Here is a 21,646-nt window from a genome sequence, read left to right as displayed (position 1 = left end):
TATAGCAATAAATAAAATATTGTGCTTCATTTAACTTTGAATAAAATGTCCCCAATGACAAAAAAGCTTTTTGACAGTTATTGAGTCCGGGTTTTCGACAGATTTTGTCAAATTTCGAAAGTTAATGACAGGTTTTTGATATGCTATTTCAAAAACAAATTTTTGACGTCAAAGGCCCTGACCTTAATGGTACCCATAAAGACTAAATTCACATTAATAAACATATTTCCCCTGTAAAAAGGTCAAAGAAGTTAGCACTTATGATGTTTTATATTCAAAATATGGAAGTTAAAATAATAATAAATAATTTACAAAAGAAAATAATAATTAAATGAAGTAAAAATAATCACAGGTTACTCATGGACAAAATGGTAGTTGTCAAACTTTTTTTCCAGGTTGAACTGTAGATTAGAATTTATGATTCCTAATTGAAAAAAAAATATCTCTCAAATGATTAAATTCTCTTTTATTTACAACTCAAGAAATATTTATGGGATCTCTCTGGTCCCATATCTTAAAAATAAACTTACCACCTTAATGCATAACAAAATTAAAAGTGAAAAAAAAAAAGAATTAATCGTTATGTCAACGCATGCAATGACGACACATGCGAACTGATTATATATATATATATATATATATATATATATATATATATATATATATATACATATACACGCTGTTTATAAACGCACATTTCTTTCAAGGCATAAGGAAATACAATTATGAAGTTTTTTTTTTATTTCTTTGCGAATTTAAGAAAAACCATTTTGTGAATAGAGTGCAAAAGTTATAATTTAGTCTACTCACTTGAACTCAAAGAAGAACGAAGAAAACTTTTTAAAAAGCTTTATTTCTTTCTTTTTTTTTAAATTTTTCTTACATTTTTTTTTTAAAATTTTTAAGCAAAAAAAATCTTGCCACTACCTTTTTATTTATCTTGATAATTTGGGGTAGATTTACTTAGTAGAGTGGTATGACACGTTTTAGCAATAAATAAATTTTAAAAAAATATATTATTTATTTTTGAAATTTGAGGTCAGGTTTACTTCTCTGTACGTAATCGCAAGTTAACGCACGAAATTAAAGGCAGTACGACTGCCAAATGTTTCTACCAACGCAAACATTGGCAACATTCCATTTTTTATGCATATCTTCATTTATCTCTGTGGACCCCACTTTAATAATCAGAATTTTATGAAATTTTATTTGAGGGGTAGTTTTTGCACACTAAAATCGAATGCAAATGATATTTTGTTCAGAAAATGCGCGTTTTTTCATCAAAATAAGAAACTATGATTACAGTTAACTGTTGTATACAATTTAAAAGATTTTTTTGAGTTATCGTCATAACACTTTGCAGAATGACAATACAGCCACCCTTCAAAAATTTTCAAAATCATTTTTTTTATTGCTGATTTTGAATAAAAATATGTACGCACACATTTACTGTATTTGCATAAGGTATAGAATCGTAATTTTTTGTAGTCGTATACTTTGATTACAATAATCAAAATTACTTGTTACGATTACCTGGAATCACATATTTTGATCCTTTATAATGTTAATTACACGCAATCATTCTTTTATTGTTATTCTTTGGACGCACAATAACTGTTGTAACTAAAATTATGGGGAATTGTAATCTAGATTTCAAGTAATTTATTGCTGTAATCTACCATTGTAATCACGATTACATCTGTAATCAAAAATATGATAAGGTGATTACGAGTAATTGATTGGTAAAATTGTAATAATGAAATCAATATATTTACATTTCGTAAATACATTTTATCTCTACCCTGGCTACTGGGACAGAAGTGTAGTTTGACAGCTATATTTTATGTTGTACTTTGGGTGATTATTCTTAATCTGACAACCCCTAATTGTTTAGATTCGTCACGTGACTCATATATCGTCAATAAAGCTACTTTAAAATTCCATCTTTTTTGATAAATTATAACTATTATTATTGAAATTAAACTTCAAAATTAATTATATCTGCATAGTTATTATTGTTATAACTATTTAAGTCCCGCAGTGGACTGATCGTTAAGACACGGTTCCCAGCAGATCACCGAAGTCAAGCATCACTGACTACGGTCAGTGTGTGGGTGGGTGACCACTTGGATCAGTCTTCGTAGAGACCGAGGGTGAGCGGTATTGGTCCTCGTTAAACTGTGCTACCGTAAAGTGCTCGATTTCGCGCGCAGGTCTATCTTACCTTTATAAAATTTGGGATCGTCGGGCTACCGAAGCGGGGGTGCCATCCCCTCCGCAGAGGATCAAAATTGTGATGGCATGTCTTCGGATCATCCTCCGGGATGTTTCCCAGACCGTCGCCAATAGCTCATTGTGCAGCTCTAGTGCGACGTAAATTAACAACAACAACAATATAACTATTTAAATTGATTATTTTCTAAAATTTTCGAATCTTTAAATTATTTTTTAAAGTGAGTAAGTACATTTAACATTTTACTAGAGTTGAATTTTTTTTAATCCAATATGCATTAAATCTTAAATGAAATGCTCTGTTAGCAAATGCTTTTTCTGTTCAAATGATAACTTTATTTGATCCTTATTTTGATCTTTTTTGAAGTTTATAATTTAAAACTTTTGTGAAAATTGTAGTTAAAATTTGTAGTTATCGTTAAAAACTAAGCAGAAATTTGAGTTCAAAAATTGATCTTTCATGTAATTTCCGGCAAGTTAATAGTTACTGTGTATCTGTTTAGAATTTTTGCAAAATTAATGTAAATTTATACAAACTGATCTTCTAATCTAAGCAAATCTGTAAGAATATTCCTCAATAATTTAGTTTTATAAAAAAAAGATATCTACGCATGCCAACTATTACGCTTTTTGCAAAATATTTTATAGAGCGGTGAACATCTAAAAACCAAAATTTTCAACATTTAATCAACATAAAATCAACATTTTAAGCGCTGCATATGAATTTCTCATTTACATGTATTTTTGCGGAAAATAAGATTAAAAAAATAAATAAAAAATAATGCATTCAAACATAAATAAAACTACCACTAGAATAAATGTTTACAAAAAACGTAAGAACATAGTAGCCCTGTTCATATAATGACCTTTCATAGTTTTCTTGTCCGGTAATTAGAAGGCATCCGAAAATCATATTTCTATCTGTTTAATTAATAAATAATTAAATTTTAGTTTAAGCTTTTTTTCTATCAGTGTAGTATCAAAACTTAACATATCTTTCTTACAGTTTCCTAAATTTAGTTTTTTTTAAGCCCCACTTATTTTCTGTTTGGAATTTTCGCAATCTTCATAAAATCCGAAATTTAGATATTAATGTATTTAGACGTTGAAGAGTCGAAAAGAAATAACATATGAATTTTAGTTGAATCAAATTTATATTAGAAGCTATGAAATATTTGAGGTCCACTTTTTTATTAGTACTCTGAGATTCACTTTTCTTCGAAGAAGAAAGAGATCTCGAAGTAAGTATCTAATTTTTTACGTTAAAAAAGTGAAGGTAAATTTCGCCTTTTCATAAGCTTCTTACAGACGCGATTCAGTAGATCAGCTTGCGAAGGTACAGAGGGCGCACTGTTCTACCCTAAAGTGCTCGACTTCAAATATAGGCTATCAAAAAGAGAGTCGTCTTTTCTGTATAGGATCAAAATTGTGGTTATTTTTCCTAGAATGTTGGCCATTGTGAAGCAACTAAATAAAGTTTTTTTTTTTTAACATTTAAACTAGGATAGTTGGTATGCGTTTCTACAAAAAATTTTAATAAAAGTCTTAAATGAGATTGCATTTAAATCGTGAATTTTCACTTCAATTGTGAAATTCCAGAATTGAAAACAGTTGAAATAATGGGAAAGCTTAAAAGAGACTACAATGAATACGTTTCTCAAAGGAGTGGGAAAATGGAATTGCGGAAGGCAAACTTTTAAACTGACCTCGCATTTTTATCACTTCTTACAGGAAAAAAGCTTGTAGAACTGTTTCATCGTAATGTTTGATTTCAGTGGTTTGTTTCAATGCAACCAAATTTATTCCCCTAAGTTAATTAAAAAAAGATAATGAAAATGAATAAAAAGTTTCATTTGTAATAATTTTCTTAATTCCAATATATTCACCAATAAATTCCTTTGAATATTTAGGTATGTAATATGTTTAGGCGAACTCATACAAGAAGTTTAAATTTACTCTTTTTCTGCAACGGTTTTTCGTAATTTAAATAGAATAATCTCTAAAGCACCTTGCTTGGAAATTTCGATTAAAGTATAAAAATCCAATCATGACTATAAATATAATTTCTATAAATTTGATTTTAGTTTTTATTTCTATGAAATCCTCATATAAATGAAGTGAACAACATGAGACGAGCCTTTTTAAATCCAGTAGCCCATAGTCAAGCACACGTGATTTCAATTTGGAAAGTTTTATTTAAATTTTCATAATGGCTGTTGAAGTTTCGTTTAATGTCTCACAGACGTTGACATTCAATGTTCTGATTTATTACTATTCTATCTGGTTTAATTAAGCATGAAAATATCTGCACGTTTTTGGCTTTTTTGACAGAATATCGCTGATGAATAACTGAGCTCTGGGGTTTTGTTTATGTATGTTGATGGAATGGAAAAGAATGGGATGCTTATTGCTTTTTTGGGGTGTAGATTTGGGATTTGCTAAGTAGTATTTTGGGTTCGAATCCCAGTCGATACGAATTCCGCATCCGGATTGCACCGACCACAGTGCTTACGTAAAATATCCTCAGTGGTAGACGGATCATGGGTTAGAGTCCCCTTTCCGTCAGGCAAACCTTGGGAGGTTCTCATGGTCTTCCTCTCCATGTACCGCAAATGAGGGTTAGCTCCACCATGCATGTTTTGGGTCAGTATGGCAGTTTCTTTTTCTTTCTTTTGTGAACATTTTAATTCAGTAGTTGATTTTAGATGAATTTTTAAATGAAATTAGGTTTAACGTTTAAAAAAAAAACGAAAACTAGATTTGTCAAGTATATTTTTCGAGTTTAGGCAAAGTGCTTCTTCTTTCTTCGTTCGCTAAGGAAAAATAGGAAATAAAATTTCAATTATTTCACAGAGTTCAATATTCATATCTTTTTACTTAATTTTTCAACTCTAGAAAAAAAAATTAAAATAACATGTTTTTGATATTTTTTTAACTTTATTATTTTTCAGACAAATTTACTTTTTTATGATAAATTTTTCTCTCAAATCGATGAAGATTGTTTTGTTTTAATTTCATCAAACAAAGAGTTCTGAATTTTCTGGAATTGAGAATTTTATAAATTTCTGAAGATATTTAACCTCTATATAATAAACGTCGTAGAGTTGTACAAAACTAATGCTTTATGGAGAATTCATTATAAGTCTAACTCTTTAATATTTATAATCATCACTAATAAATACCATTGTTAAAGCTATTAGCTAAATAAACTAAATAACGAATAAGTTAATTAAGTTATATCTAGTAACTAAAAACATACAAAAAAAAGTGCAGCGAATCAAATTCCTATTTAAGTTAGTACTATTTGTAATCTGAAATTGTTTTTACAAAAGAAATTTTTAAAAAAATCGGGTAATTCAAGCAATTAGTAATATTAAAAAATAATGATAAATAAGAATTCATAATATTGTAGACAGAAAAAATAATTATTGAATGGATAAACCAGAAAAAAAAAAGAATTATAGTGAAAATCTTCTTGAATTAAACTCAGTGTTTCGTTGATAAGTAAGTAATATACTTCTAGGAAGCAGTATCATTAACGATGATTTTACTACTATTCAAATTGTGCCTTCAATTCACAAAATTAGCTTTTATTATTTTAAGGGAAAAACATTCTTAAGGTGTACTTCTAATATATAAGTAGCCTTGTACTTTTGAACCCAATCCAGAAAGAAAGGAAACTCCTGGATCCTTCGTGGGGGACGTTTTGTTGAAATTAACTCACATTTGAGTTACAGAGTGGAAAACCACGAAAACCTCTCACGATTAGCCTGACTGCTAGGGGACTCTAACCCATGATCCGTCTACCACTGAGGGTATTTCACTTCAGCGCTGTGGTTTGTGTGAGCCGGATGCGTATCGACTAGCCCTCGCTGGTATTCGAATCACCTCATTTTGAGTCGAGCACTCTATCCTCTCAGCCCTCACGGCTTATGTGCGACAATTTTGTTTTATAATCATCGTTGAACAGCTGACCCAACTTTCATTTACGACTACTAATTTTCTACTCCATAGAGTTGTAATTTTATCCCTCGTCTCGAAGACACGGGAACTGCGGGATAAAATATTGGGAGGAATTCGCTTTAATGTAGGACTCATTGATGGAACTAATTCCAAATTTACTTTAGAAAAACTACCACGGTTAGCCCGATGGCAAAGGGACTCTAACCCACGAACCGTCTATCACTGAAGATACTCTAAGTTAGCACTGTGGTCGGTGCCAGCTGGGTGAAGAATTCCGATATCTCTTGGATTCAAACTCGTTTTACTTCATTGGAAAGCGACGACGCATCGGGTTCATGAGGCAGCAATTGATGATTTCTCATATTCCTGATAATGTCTGTCGAGTACTTTCAATCAAGTTTTAAAGCGTTTGTACAGCAAGGAATGTAGTCAAGGTTGTACTGCGAGGAATGTGCCTTCAACTATAATCAAAACTGATGGAATGTTTTAGAGACCTATCAAACCTCAAAATGAACCAAAACTGGAGAGGATCGAAGCAATTTTATAACAAACTGCAAAAAAAAAAACGGCGAAGTAAATTCTGTAAAGTAACAAATTTCGTAGGGTTAAGTAACAAGCCTTGAAAATAGAAGCCTATTTCTGAAACATGTCGACTGTTATTTTCAGTCTGTATATTTTCTGAAGAGAATGAAGTTTTTTTAATCAAATATCTTTCCGTTTTAGTTTATTTAATCATAATAAAGTTGTATTTATAGTTATTATAATGCATTATCTATAATATTTGTAGAAATGAATTTTATGAAGAAGATGGCTGCTTCCTGTCTGTCAGGATTCAGGTAAATGTTCGATTATAAATTTATTTATTTATTATTCATTAAATTCTTCAATAAATGTATTTATACAAATGGAATGCAGTAAAAGAAAGTAGCTCCACGAAGGAGGATTTAGAAGGGAAGAAATTTAATTTCTACAAACCTTTATAAAGTATTAAAGAAGCTAGTATATTATTTTTCAGATAAGAATATATATTTTTCATAGATGATAACAAAGGACAATTCTTTCTGTGTGTTATACATAAAATAATATGAAGAGTATTTAAAGATGAGGCAATTTGCGGCATCACGATGAGGATAAAGTAAAAGTTCTTGTAAAAAGAGTTGTAAAAATGTATTAAAATTATTTTTTTTTAATGTGATGACGTTTTACTGAATATTTTTTAAAATCATTTTCCTTTCAATGTTGGTTTATGTTCTTGGTTATGTTATGTATATAAGGGACATTCAAATGAAACCCGGTCATTAGTGTAAAGTAACGGGAACAATTTTATTAACTCACAAATGTACTTATACATAGTACACATACTCAAAAATAGTCGCCAAAACTGTTAGCACACATTCATCCCATTGCGACACTAGCTGGTCTATTACATCTTAGAAGAAGCTAGTAGGCTGCTGTCGGATCCAGGCCTGGATCCAGTCACACACCTCGTCGTCCATTTTGAAAAGATATCCTTGAATAGCTTGTTTCAGAGATCCAAAAACATGAAAGACGCACGGTGAAAGGTCTGGACAGTACGGTGGATGTTCCAGCGTTTCCCACCGAAACTCGTTGCTCCTGCTTACTCGCCTGCATGTTCCGTAGTGGACGATAACTTGCATGACCACCTTCTCTTCGACGTGCAACCACACTGTTCGTTTGCAACCTCAAACGTTGCTCATACGTCAGCCTCTCTACCAATAGATGGTGCAGCCATACACGCAGTTACGTGGCGCCCCATTACGTCTAATGCAAAGTTAGACGCATTGGCCAGGTTTCATTTGATCGACTCTCATATATGGTGGAAAATACAATTATATTGTGGAATTTTAGTGTTGGATTGGCTTAAATTAGTTATTATTTTTTTCTTTCATTAATTTACTTCTGTACTTATTAGAAACGAAGAGAAATCAAGATTAGAAACGGTTTACTTATTTTAGTAAGAGTCAGAAATGTTTTCTGAATGTAATATGAAACTACAGAATTTCAGTTAAACAAGCTTACTAATCAGAGTTTCCTTTTTTTCTTTAAATTTGATTATTTATCTTTATCATAAACATCTGAAATTTATTTATATACTCGTAGTTACTTATTAGATTGTAATAGTTATCCGTATTTTCGCATTTAGTGCACACATAACAGTAAAAAATGAAATAAGTATAATAAAATGTCCAAATAAGTATAGAATAAGGCTAAGAATGAAATTCAAGAATCTTCAAATCCATGAATGAGCAAATTAATAAATGAACGAGTCAGTGGATAATGAATCATTAAATTGAAAAAAAAAACAGTTAATCGATGTATCAAAAATAAATTACCATATTAAAAAACGGATAAAGTGAAATAAACCAAAATTGAATGCATCTGATTATCAGTCAGGGGATGAAAGCAAGAAAAGATGAATTAAATTATTAGTAGGAAAATGAAACAGCGAATTACTGAATTAGAGTATTAAAGAAAAAATGAATCAATGAGAAGCGAATGAGTAATCAGTGATTCTTTGAACTTCTAGTCGATTGAACTCTTAGTCGCATTCAGTAATTGATTCAGTATTAGTCGCATTTATTGATTCAGTAATGTGTTGATTCTCTTTCATTTTCGTTTACATATTTATCGATTCAATAATTCACTCACCTGTTAAATCACGCATTCGATGATTAAGTCTCTGATGAATCGATTGTTGATACATGCATTCTCTTATTTATCAATTCATTAAGTCAAAAGTTTGCTAATTTATTGAATCGCTGATAATCATTGATTGACGACTTTATTAATTCTCTGTTTCATAAATTTGCTCATTCATTGTGTCTATGATTGATTCACAAATTTATTGCTTCAGAGATACGAATTAGTGTTTCGTTTATTTTTCTACGCTAAAATTATTAATAAATTTTTATCAACAATTATAAATGCATATTCACAAAATGCGATAGTTCTTAAATATAAGTTTTATTTCTCAAAAAAAAAAAACAAAAAAAAAATTTATTTTATTTTTTTCAAAAAATAATATTTAAATAAAAACATAATGAGAAGCAATCTAGCAAGATGGAGATTATATTTAAAAAGAAAAAATGAAGAATTGCTATTATCTAAATCAGCGTTCGTGAATTCAATAATATCATGAACCACCAAGTTGAGAATACAGTCAAACCTCGCTATAGTGAACACGGTTTATAGTGAATTCCCGGATAAAGTGAACGAAATGTTCGCTCCCCTGCTTTGCTGCACCCGTATAATGTTATTTTTTGTAGATATAGTGAACCAAAGACAGAAGAGAATTTGGATAGTATGCACTTTTTTTCATCTTATTTTCTTCATTTTTTCGCAATAATTTTGAAATGTCTACCTCAAAACAAATACATATACCGATTTTTAAAAACCATCTATAGCATGGAATGTAGCAATACGCATTTTTTCTTGTGTGCTTCATTATTGAATGGGTTCAGCATTCAAAGAAGCCGCCCTCTTCCAATGTTTGGCCCAGTGGCCCCCATCCCCCCCCCAAGCTTTTGGGTGCATTATTGGGCAAATTCTAAATTCCCCCCCCCCAAAAAAAAACTATTCGTTTTATTTAGAGTAAAAATTCCTCCCCCCCAAGCTTTAAGTGGGCGCATCGTGCGCCCACCTTCCCCCCTGATGGGGGCCCCTGGTCTGGCCACAAGTGATTCAAGTCAAAGCCGATGAATTTGCTAAGCGATTGGGTGAGATTACTTTTAAGTGCTCGAATGGCTGGTTTGACAGGTTTAATAAAAAGCGGAATAACATAAATTCTAGAAAAATTATCGGAGAGTCGGGAAGTGTTTCAATATTCGCGATATTGAGAATTGCTCATCAACTAAAGATAACTAAAAAAATTTTTGTACGCAAGACGTATTATTTTTCAGTCATTTTTGTATTTCGTTCTATGTGTCAATAATTTAAATAATGCGTAATAAAAGGGGGGGGGGTTTGGAACCATTAGTTAAAATCGTTTGCGGAATGGTTATAGAGAAGTCCCGGTTATAGTGAACCGAAATTTCTGTCCTTTGAACGCTCACTATAGCGAGGTTCGTCTGTACAAACTTTAATTATTTCATTTTTTTTAATGTAGTGACAGTTATGCAGTTCATCCAGATAAGAGTTTTCGCTCACATCCCAAATGATAACATTGGTTTTCATAAATGAAATATCGTATTTTCGATATTCTGCCCGAACCACATAATGCGGTGATTGTACACTTCACCACAGTATCCGCATATCTCACTTTCCCCCACCCCCGTAATTATAATAATATACAGTTATGAGTTATAGATATTCATTAATTGCGGCTTGAAAAAAAATAGTGGCATTGTTGGCAGTCACATTGTTACCATAGCGACGAAGGAAGTGACTGTGACCTTGAATCGCCAATTTTAACTACAAGAGAGGACCCAAAATCGGATATAAAAAAAATTACAAGAGAGGGCTAGGATAGCCTAGTTCGTAGGATACTGGGCCCATGTCGAAGAGATCGCCGGCCGATGACTCCCCGTGTAGTAAATAGTGACTGATGCCCGTTAAATCTGTCAGGTCACAAAGACCTCCATGTTCCCATTACAAATCAAAAACTCTGGGGGTACTGATCCAGGAGCTCCCTTGTTTTCTAGAATGTGATCAAAATTACAAGGATACAGAATTGAACATTGGTAATCGAAACCCAGAATTAAGTCAGCTGTTCAACGACGATCATAAAATAAAAATGATAGTATTGAGCCGTGGTGGCTCAGGGGATAGAGAGCTCGCCTCCCGATCAGGTAAACCTGGTAGGATACAATTGCTGGTCGATACGAATTCCGCACCCGGCTCTCACCATCCACAGTGCTGATGTGAAATATCCTCAGTGGTAGACGAATCATGGGTTAAAGTCCCCTTGCCGTCAGGCTAACCGAAATAAGTTTTCGTGGTTTTCCTCTCCATGTTACGCAAATGTGGGATAGTTGCACCAAAGAGTTCTCTACGAAAGCAAATTTCTCTCAATACTTGATCCAGGAAGATAATCAAAGGTAATTTTTTAGCAACTAATATTTTTCTGGGAATCGGCGATAATTTTATTTCAGTCAAAATTGTCTACGAGTTGTTTAGGAAAATTGGTGTTATATTCGAACATTTGACTTCAGTGATCTGCCTGGGAACCACTGCGGGACATATATATACCAGGAAATAGGAATATTTGGAATAAAATCCAGGGTAAAAGGATTCGACCAACAACCTCTACACTAAAGCTATTTATTCTTATTTCTGCTCCCTTTCAAGATGTTTACTTAATAGGTTGCTGCGCGCTTTTATCTTACCCCTTATAAAATTTGAATTCCAAGGAAAACTAAAAACGTCATAGAAAACAAGTAAGCTAAAAGCGTAAATATTTTCGCACAAACTTTGGAAATTGGTTCTAAACCAATATTTATTTTTACCATTTAAATTTGCTATTAGTTTGGATTTTTAAATTAAAGAATTCAATTAAAATAGAAATGCATTTTTTTTAAAAATAGTATCTACCTATTTCAGGGTACACAATCTTTTTTAAATTCACGGCTACGTGTATTGTTGGTTGACTAATGAAAAGTCGCATACTCGAGTATTTAGGCATGTTGGCGACATTTATTGTAATTTTTATATAAATAATATTGTTTTTGGCGCTAAATTCTTTACATGCGTTGACATAGTTACATATTTGCATATCATTTGACTGTTTCTTTTGCTTGATCTGTTGAATGTGCCTTCTGAATGAATCAATTTAACTTAATTGTAATCGCCCTGTTAATGTTAATTTGTGTGGAAGTTCTGTTAAATACGCCTTTTGAATGAATCGTAACTGGTGTGATAGCCCTTGTGCCGTTCTGCTAGATGTTCCTTGTGGATGAATTGTTAAAGTTGAATTATTATTGCCCCAATGAATTTAATTAATTTGCATGTTTATGCAATTATGTAACTACGTCAATTAAGTCCAACGAAATTAGTTTTAAGCGTTTTCAATTTATTATTAAATTTAATATATTATTATTTCGAGTAGCCGTTTTAATTTAAAACGTCATACTTACTGTTTGATTACTTTTAAGGAAGAGTCTGTAGTAAAAGGTATGTGTACAAAAATTGTATATGGATATCATCAGATCGAAAAAATTATGGATTTTTGTTTTTTTTTAGGTGGATTCTGCACTTTTTATTTTTGAGCTAGTTTTAGTTTCAAATTTATTATAAATGTTCTCCTTTCTTTTGAAGTGATAAATAAGTAATTTGTTATTCTGTAACAAAGTAAACAAGAAATTTACTAAGGTAGAAATTATTAATATAAGAGATAAAAATTTAAATAATTCATTAAGTAGCTTAAGACAGTGGTTAATATTCAAGGACCTTGATCTTTTATTTATTTATTTTCTTAATAAATTTGCGTTTATTGTGTAATACTTAAATTTTGTTCATCTGAAATGTTCTGAGCATTGTTATTTCTCAGAATTCCGATTGCTATTTTTAATAGAAATTTTATCTTTAATTCTTTGTTTTGTAACTTTCATGCTAAGATATTAAGTTTGCAATGTTCATTCTAAACCAGTGTTTCTTAACCTTTTTGGTATAATGGACCCTTTTTCAATGGACCCCTGTGAAAAAAATTACTGCAAAAACCATCAATTATTTTTACTTTACTTTATTTTCAATTGAAATAAAATTCGAAGGCTACTTTGTGTTTTTAAAAATGTTAAACTTTTATATGGTTTGCGATTGTGGCTCCTCATATTGTGGAGGATATCTGGCATATCTAAGAGAAAAGAGCGAAGGGACGGCTCATAAAAAATGAGGGGTTGATAGAGGATTATAAAAATAGCAAATCGGATGTAATCAAGGGATTGCCCCGGATGGTTCACATGCAATTTCATATGCGCTATCACACATGCAATTCTAGGTTGGTTTTTTTTTTTAAATCACAATTTTTGGTTTAAAACTTGTGTTTTCAATCAAAATTATTTCCTGCTTGAATTATGGAACACACTGTAGTAAAACAGTATTACTCTTGTAATAGCAACAAAATCTGCATAAACGTGTAGCTGACTAGAAGCATATCTGCTATACTTTAAATTCCAGAGATTTTAAATTTTCTCTCCTTTTTAATTGTGTTTAGTTCTGAAAACTAAAGCTCTTTTGTTATTTGCAGTGATAGGGAGCGAACGGATTGGAGTTCATCAAGCGGTGGCTGTGATTGAGGTCCTGGACTCAAAGCTCTCCTGGTAATATAGGGATGACCGCTAGCACGTTCTATGGGTGTTGTGCCTGACCTCTTGCAGCAGCATGCTTCGAACACGTCTGATCATCAGTCTTAACCACAGCATAGGCTTTAAGACTCAACAATATCAGATGAGGTATTACTTGTGATTTTTATAACTGTTGTGTTACTAAAATTGTAGTAAGACTTAATTATTGTGAACAAGTTTTTTTTTTTTACACTTTTAGCTTTTTAAGATAACTGTGTGTGAAACCATCACAGTGAAAGCTATCAAAAACCTTAAGAATTGCTTTTATGTATTGGTATAACATTAATATTGATATTTTAAATAGCTAAACTTATGAAAAAAAGTGTATTGAAAAATTCCTCTTTTGTTACAGTTAAGAATTCAAATTATATAAAACAAAATTTTCACCATTATTATGCACTATTATCTAAAATAACCAGTGTATATAAATAAACTTTAAGTATTGGTCATAGTATAATAAACAAAAGTTCTTCTGAAAACTCTTTTTATAAAATTACTGACTAAAATTTATATTTTAACACAGATTTTTTAAATTAAAGTAAGAGTTAATTTTGAACTATAATCTCAATTTAAACGTAATTGTTAACTATATTACTATATTTAAGTGTGTATATATTTTAAACTTTAAAATGCATGCATGAGTTAATATTTAATATAATATATATATGGTAACTAATAAAGTTCTTGCTGTCTTTTCTTTGCCATTGAGTGAAAAGTAAATTGGTGTGTAAAGTGGACAAAAATCCTGTCGGTTCAGAGTAGGAATATTGGTTGTTATAAAAGCAGGTACACCATACACTGCTTATCACTAGCTGCATGAAAACTCCGAATATGTCAAGTGTCAGGGGGTAGTGCTGTGAATAAGCACACTGTATGGCATTGGTTTCAAAAATTAAGGTCTATTTAGAAGAAATTTGGGTCCATTAACAAACCCTTAACAAAATATTTTAACTTAAAAGTGGACCCTTCACAGATTTGTTTATCTTCATTATTGTTTTGCTAATCGAATGAACCTTTCCCAGGAAGCGGGGAGGGGGGGGGGAGAAAGACAAATGCAAAGGAACTAAGTATAGACTAAATACCAAATATTTGTGTGTTGCATTTCTAATTTAGTAGCAGCAATAGCTGTTTATTTTTGAAAATTTAATTTGTTTTTATTATTATTTTACAGTGTTGAGCATAATCTTGTATCCATTTACAATTTAAAAACTCACTGTAAAGGATTTTTGCAATAACAGGACCCTATTTGCACAAATTCATAAAAGCAGGACCCTGGTTGAAAGAATGTGACTTAACATTTATTTTTTATTCACAAATTACGATTAATTTTTTCACAATTTTACAAAAACGAACCTTTTACAAAATGTCTGGACAGACCCCTGGAAACATCTAGTTGATTTGTTACTTGATACATTTATTGCACTTAAAATATTCTTATTTGTTTTTAAAGCATAATATTTTTTTTTTCCTTCTGTTTCCCCATTTCTTTAATGTCACCCCTGCAAAATATTAGTTAGAATTAAGAAATTCGTTTTTCCTATTGTGACTTGTATAACTGGTTCATTCAATATATATTTTAAGTAAGATATTCTAGTGACTGAAACATTAATAATTTTTAAAGTTAATTATCAGAAAATATACCCACATGTGCTATTAATATGTGATTTTTTTTTTTTTTAAATAAAATATTCGCTTAAATTTTATGTGTTTCTAGAGAGAGTTTGAGAGAGTTATGCTTTTTAAGTAGGAATTATGATAATTTTGTTTGTTTGCTTTTAGAATTTATAAGTAACATATTTTAAATGGAACAACATAATATAATATTCTAGTTTTAAGTCTCATTAAAATTTTTGTGTATGGTTATCTTTTTTAATAGTAATTAGTTATGTTATTGGAAAGAGAAATTACCAAGTTTTTAGCATTCACTATAACATATGTAACTACATATATATTCATTACATAACTTTTGTTGAAAATATTTAGTTTTTATTTTAACTGAAATGAAAAGTAATATTACTTATGTATAAATTTGACTTTTGCTTTAAATATTCTAAAGAAATCAGTATAATAAAAGTATCTTAATTTTCATTGCAGATATATCAGGAAATAAGTGTTAAAATTTTTTTTATATGTTATTGCAATTGCACTAAATGTTAAAATAAAATCACCACTTTTTTTAAAATAAGTATTGGCTTTGTTTGTTGTGCTAATTTTAAATAATACAGCATGAATTAATATTTATAGTTTCTTGATGCTTGCTTTTTATATTGCTTTATTGTCTGTTGACCTCTTAGTTTTATTTTTTTAATTGAATAACTTTATTCTTTTATGTAACAGTATAGGCAAGCTGTTGAAAAGGCCCCTCCTCAACTACAACTCAAACAGCGCTCTTTTCTCACATTTGGGTTTGGTGATGGTACTGGTCCCTTTCCATCTCCAAGGAGAGAGAGCCATGTTAGTGACAATGTTACACCAACATCGCGCGAGTCATCTGATGACACTCCAGAAATAAGAAAGCACGATTCAACTCTGATATTCTATGTGCTGCCTTATGGAGTGAGAATCGAGCACTTTTTTAAAAATATTTTCTCTGTCTCTTTTTTGATACGTGATTATTTAGCAAAGTAAATTATGTAAATATTATTCCTGAAACCTAAATTCTGTTACAGGGATCCTATAAAGTGCTTATTAGTTCTTATTTTACTCCTCATAATGTGTTCATTTCCTTTTGAAAACAAAATCCTTTTTCTCAAACATCAAAAGTTTATATCCAAATTACCTGATTTAGTTTTAGTGCTAGATTAGTGATAAAATTAGGTGTGAGTTTTTTTAAAAAAAACGTGATACATTTAGAACAAGACTGAATACATTATAGCCCTTTATATTGACTTACGTTTGTATGTACTTGCATATTTTAACTGCTGGCTTTTTTACAAAGAAAAAGACTATAATTGTTTTAAAAATTTTTGGATGGCATTGTTTTGTATATTTTAAAAACTAGGCTTTTAACCATTGATATTTTTCATATAGATTTTATGAGTTTATCTTCGTTAATAATTTCATTATTATTTTCATTAATAGTTATCAAATTAAATTGTTATTTTAAAATATGATTGTTTTTTCAACCTTCTTAAATAAATGAGTTCACTTACAACTAAATAATTTCACTTCAAACAGCGGATCTTGCCTTTTCAAGGTAATTCACCAGGCGATGATCGTTTCTGCTACTCGCAAAAGAAATCAAAATAAATAAATAAAAAACTGTAAAAACATGCCATTTGTTTGAAAGTCAAGCATTCAATAGTGAAATATTTTTTTTAATAATGGTGTTTATTTTTAGTGTGAAAAGTAAACAGTAAACCTTACGTTATTAATTTATTAATAAATTATCACTCATTATTATTGCAACACGATGTTTAAATGTTTTATTGTGTATCCTTCTAAGTTTTCTCATGGGTAACGAACAAGGACATTAAATTTTTAATATGGCATAATAAAATTATAAATTATTTTGTAGAAAAAAATTAATTTGTAATTTGCTGATATTAATTGGAATTAAATCAGGTTAACATTTATTAAAATAGATTAAAAGCTGGTTTAAACTCATTGCATTGTGTAATTTACTTATTTATTTGTTTGTGCTACTAACTGTGACTTAAGCATCAGGTGGAATTTTTACATTGCTGATAGCAATATTTTATCACACTGTTGCTTGGAATTATAATTTTTTATATTAATTTCTTTTTGAACTTAATTTTGTAGCTAAAATTTATTTTATTGTTTTTTTAATATAAACTGTTGTTACTTAGGAGTAAATCTACTGATTGGTACAGAGAATAGACTCATGCTTCTTGACCGTAGTGGTCAAGGTAAGGTGTACCAGTTAATATTGAGGAGAAAATTTCGGCAAATAGAAGTCCTAGATGGCCAAAATATTTTTGTCACAGTGTCTGGCGAAAAATGTTGAGTACGCGTATATTACCTCTCATGGCTGAGGAGCAAAATATTAAGAACTGATGGAGTGAGTATTAGCTAGTGTATAATCAGTTTAACCCATATTCAAGTTCAGGATTCTTTTTTATATATTCCTTAAAGTTATATTTTAGTTATTAATGAATTATTTTTTATTAGCTTATAGGGAAACTGAAATAGCTTTTAATGCATGTTTTATGATTCAGCTTTTGATTTTAATCAATGTAATTAATTTTTATTTGATTTCATTTATTTTTTATTATTAACGGTCACCAAATATACTTTTAAGCTTATTATGTGTAAATCATTAACAATGATCAATTAATCATTAACAAATTAAACAATGACCTAGTTTGGATGGGTGATCTAGTTTCGCCACTGATGTAGTTTCTGACGCATCAGCTAGGTTAACTGTGACTGTATTGTAACGTGCTGTTTTAGTTTCAGTTTGCTTTTATGTTTGAGCTTGTGTTTGTTTATCTTTGGTATAACGCTTCTTTGCTATGCTTTCGTTATGTTTTAAATAATAAACGTTGTTAAGTTTAATAACGTTGTGTTTCTTTTTAAAATAGAGTTGTTATAGTTCTAGTTTTTTGTTTTTTAACACCCTTCATGGATAAATGTAAATGAAAAAGAACATATTATTTTAACGATGAATGGGAACATCTATATTGTTTCGTTGATTACAAAGGGAAGTGTATTCGTTTGTTGTGTAATAATAGTGTTGCGATTCTCAAGAAAAGTAATGTTGAACGACATTCTAAGACTGTTCATACCAATTTTGATACTGACTATCCAATGAACTCTGAAATTAGAAGAAAAAAAATTATTTCTTTAAAATCTTCAATAACTAACCAGCAAAGTTTTTTTACTAAACCACTGCAACAACATAAAGCAGCAATGATCGCGTCATATAAAATATCGCATTTGCTAGCTAAGAATAAGGAACCATTTACAGATGGAGAATTAGTGAAAGAAGCCATGGTAGAAGCTGCTGATTCACTTTTTGAAGAATTTAGAAATAAAAAGGAAATAGTTTCAGCTATAAACACGTTGCAATTATCAGCACGAACTGTTACTAGAAGAATTGAAGTAATTGCGGAGAATTTGGAGGCAGAATTAGCAAATGATATGGAAAATTGTATTTTCTTTTCGCTACAGATGGATGAAACGACAGACGTGACAAATATATCACAATTAGCAATTTGCGTGAAGATGGTATTTTCTGATTTTACAAAAGAAGAATTCCTTAAAGTTCTGCCATAAAAGGGAAGCACCAGAGGAAAAGATATCTTTTCTACTTTTAAAAAGTATATAACAGACGTTAAATTACCTGTACAAAAGTTATTGTCAATTACAACAGACAGGACACCAGCGATGACTGGTAAGAAAAAAGGATTTATTGCCTTATGTAGACAGGATTCCTTATTCCCGAAATTTATTTCTTATCATTGCCTCATACATCAGGAAATGTTATGCGCAAAAACAATCGGTTTTCAACCCGTATTTAGGATAGTAACAAAAATTATTAATTCCATAAGATCGGGAGCTATGCAACACAGATTGTTTAAATTACTTTTAGAAGATGAGGACGTTCAGTTCACAGATCTTCTTTTACATACTGAAGTGAGGTGGCTGAGCAGAGGTAAAATACTTGAGCGGTTTATCATGCTTTTGCCACAAATAAAGGAATTTATTGAATCAAGAGGCGAATTTTACGAGCAATTGGAAAATAAGGATTGTCTAATCGACCTCGGATTTCTGACAGATATAACGGCAAAGTTGAATGAATTAAATTTAAAAATGCAAGAGAAAAATCAGCATATCGCTGACATGATTAGTGCAGTAAATGCATTCTAATGCAAGTTAGTGTTGTTGAAATCCCATCTATTGAAAAAATCATTATCACATTTCCCAAATATAAAAAATGTATTCATATTGTGCAACAACATACAATTGCGAGTCTTTGTTCTCAAATATGAAATATTTGAAATCAAAATACCGAACAAAGCTTAATGACTGACATGTAGATAATTGTTTAAGGACCGGGAACTCTAAATATATCCCCAATTATGAGAAATTAGCTGAAAATATGGACACCCAAGTTTCACACTGAATTATATGTATCATTATGTATGACACCAACAAAATAAAGTTATAAAAATCTGTTTTTTTAATGCCTATTTATACCTGTTGATTATCTGTAAAATATGCGCCCTCGGTGATTTTAAAATTTAGTATTGCGCCCTTAAGGACAAACAGGTTGCCGACCCCTGCCTTAAAAGATATTTCATGTTAAAAGAACTTTAAAGTATTATGTACGTATTCAATTAAGCAGGAAATAAAAAATTAGTTCATGTTAAACAGGGTGCGTAGCATTTTTAAAAAGTGCTTAAAGTTGCTTATTTTTTTGTTTGCGTTTTTTAAACACCCTTAAAGGTGGGTTTTTTTTTACTTCGGGTTTGTAAAAAGTGCATAATTTTCTATATTTTAAAATGAGGTTTTTCTTATGCCTTGTCGATTCTCGTTCTAAATTACAAAAAAAAGCATGATTTTCAAATTTTTCTCTGCAATATTTATCAGAAACTAGTTACTTTATCTTGATTGCGTAATTTTTTCAAAAATTTTCTTGAATTTTATTGTTTGTGAATTTTATTATGATGATTTTGAATTTTTTAAATTAATTTTGATTCTTTTGAATTTTATTATGTTTATAAAGTAAGAACCTTAAACAATAGAAAAAAAATATTTTTATTACTGCACAGATCCTAATTAGAATGCTTAAAAAGTATATAAAAGGTACTTATTTTTTGTTAAAAAATCTGGCTAAGCACCCTGTTAAAAAATTATGTTAAGCATGTTCACATTAACGAGGTACCACTGTGTTTTTTGCTTAAAAAAAACAGCTTGCAGTGTTTATATTTAGACTATTCATTTTAATGACTCACACAGTTATAAATTCTTGAAAAGTGTCTTCTTTTAACAGAAGTATGATTTCTTTGTTTAGTGATGTTAATATTTAAAACTTTATTTTGAATTTTATATTTACATCAATTCTAATTTGTGTAATCTTAAACGATTAATCTTAATCTTAAACCATTTCAAAGCATAACAAATATTATTTATAAACCTGTTAGTAGGTTTTTCCTTAGACTACTTATCACAGCATTGTAATGATGATTAATTCTAATTAAGAGTCCAGTTCTTACCAGTATTTGATTTCTTTATTTTATAATTTTAAGAACTTTATGAGTAATATATCACTACTATACCAAAGAGTGACTGTTTTTATAATTTTTTTCCAGTCGAATTCGAAAGAATAAAGTTCCTTGTGATCGCCTTGAAAGAAAGCATGGAAGCACCAATACCGTATCACAAATTTATGGCCTTCAAGTCTTTTGCAGACTTAGCTCACCGGCCTGCTCTAATAGATATGACGATTGAAGAGGGTGTTTGGCTCAAATAAGTGTGCGGTTCTACTGAAGATTTTCATGCTGTAGATTTGGATTCTGGTGCTGTCTATGATATTTATATACCCGCTCATGTGAGTAAATTATTTTGATATCCTTCTGAGTTTTAATGAATTTTTTTGTAACTATTGTTTGAGTTTTCTGTGGGTCTCTAAACTATGATCTGGTGATAGATCTTCATATCTATTATTTAGTTCTCAAGCATGTGGTTATCAAGATGTCATTGAATTGTGTTTTTGTTTTTTTTGTCTTTGTTTTCTTAGTAGTTTACCTTATTCTTTTTCTGATGTAACTAGAGTAAAAGAATAGTTAAGTGAGTAAAGTTTGTATTCTTTTTGTTAGAGTACTAGACTACATGCTATTTTTACTAGACTAATAGTTTTAATATAATATTTAGCCACAGGAATCTGTTTCTGTGTTCTTGAAGATCACTTTAGTTCATATCTTGACATTTTGTGGCTGATTGTCATGATGTACATAATAACGTGGAAGATATTTATTATAAATTATACGAAATTAGTCTTAAAAACTTACAATAAGTGGCATACTGCAACACAAATATCCCTCACTCCATGGTTTGTTTGAAAATTTGTGCATAGTTTAAAATTACAGAGTTATAAGAGATAAGCTGACACGCATGCTCTACAACTTTAAAGCTTAGAAAAATATCAGTACCAGAGTTTCAAATGAGTTTGAAAACTTTATTGCCTG

At 30.4% G+C, this 21,646-nt stretch overlaps 1 long non-coding RNA gene across 5 annotated transcripts in view; it reads left to right on the top strand.

Annotated features, from left to right (window-relative positions):
* The first annotated feature begins 11,616 nt into the window (after positions 1 to 11,616).
* The window catches only part of LOC147801947 (uncharacterized), a 35,906-nt gene continuing 25,876 nt past the window's right edge, over positions 11,617 to 21,646 (top strand). The window contains exons 1-5 of one of the 5 annotated variants that reach the window (XR_015430133.1): positions 11,617 to 12,324; positions 13,397 to 13,601; positions 15,831 to 16,049; positions 17,303 to 17,514; positions 20,771 to 21,009. This is a non-coding gene — a long non-coding RNA (uncharacterized LOC147801947). The remainder of the gene's footprint in view (positions 12,325 to 13,396; positions 13,602 to 15,830; positions 16,050 to 17,302; positions 17,515 to 20,770; positions 21,010 to 21,646) is intronic. The other 4 variants (XR_015430135.1, XR_015430134.1, XR_015430136.1 and 1 more) reach the window with 4 other exon arrangements.

Source organism: Parasteatoda tepidariorum, chromosome 11 (assembly GCF_982258835.1).
Source record: "Parasteatoda tepidariorum strain Cologne lab strain chromosome 11, Ptep-v5.0, whole genome shotgun sequence".
NCBI lineage: Eukaryota > Metazoa > Arthropoda > Arachnida > Araneae > Theridiidae > Parasteatoda > Parasteatoda tepidariorum.
This window is presented reverse-complemented; position numbering and strand designations above follow the sequence as displayed.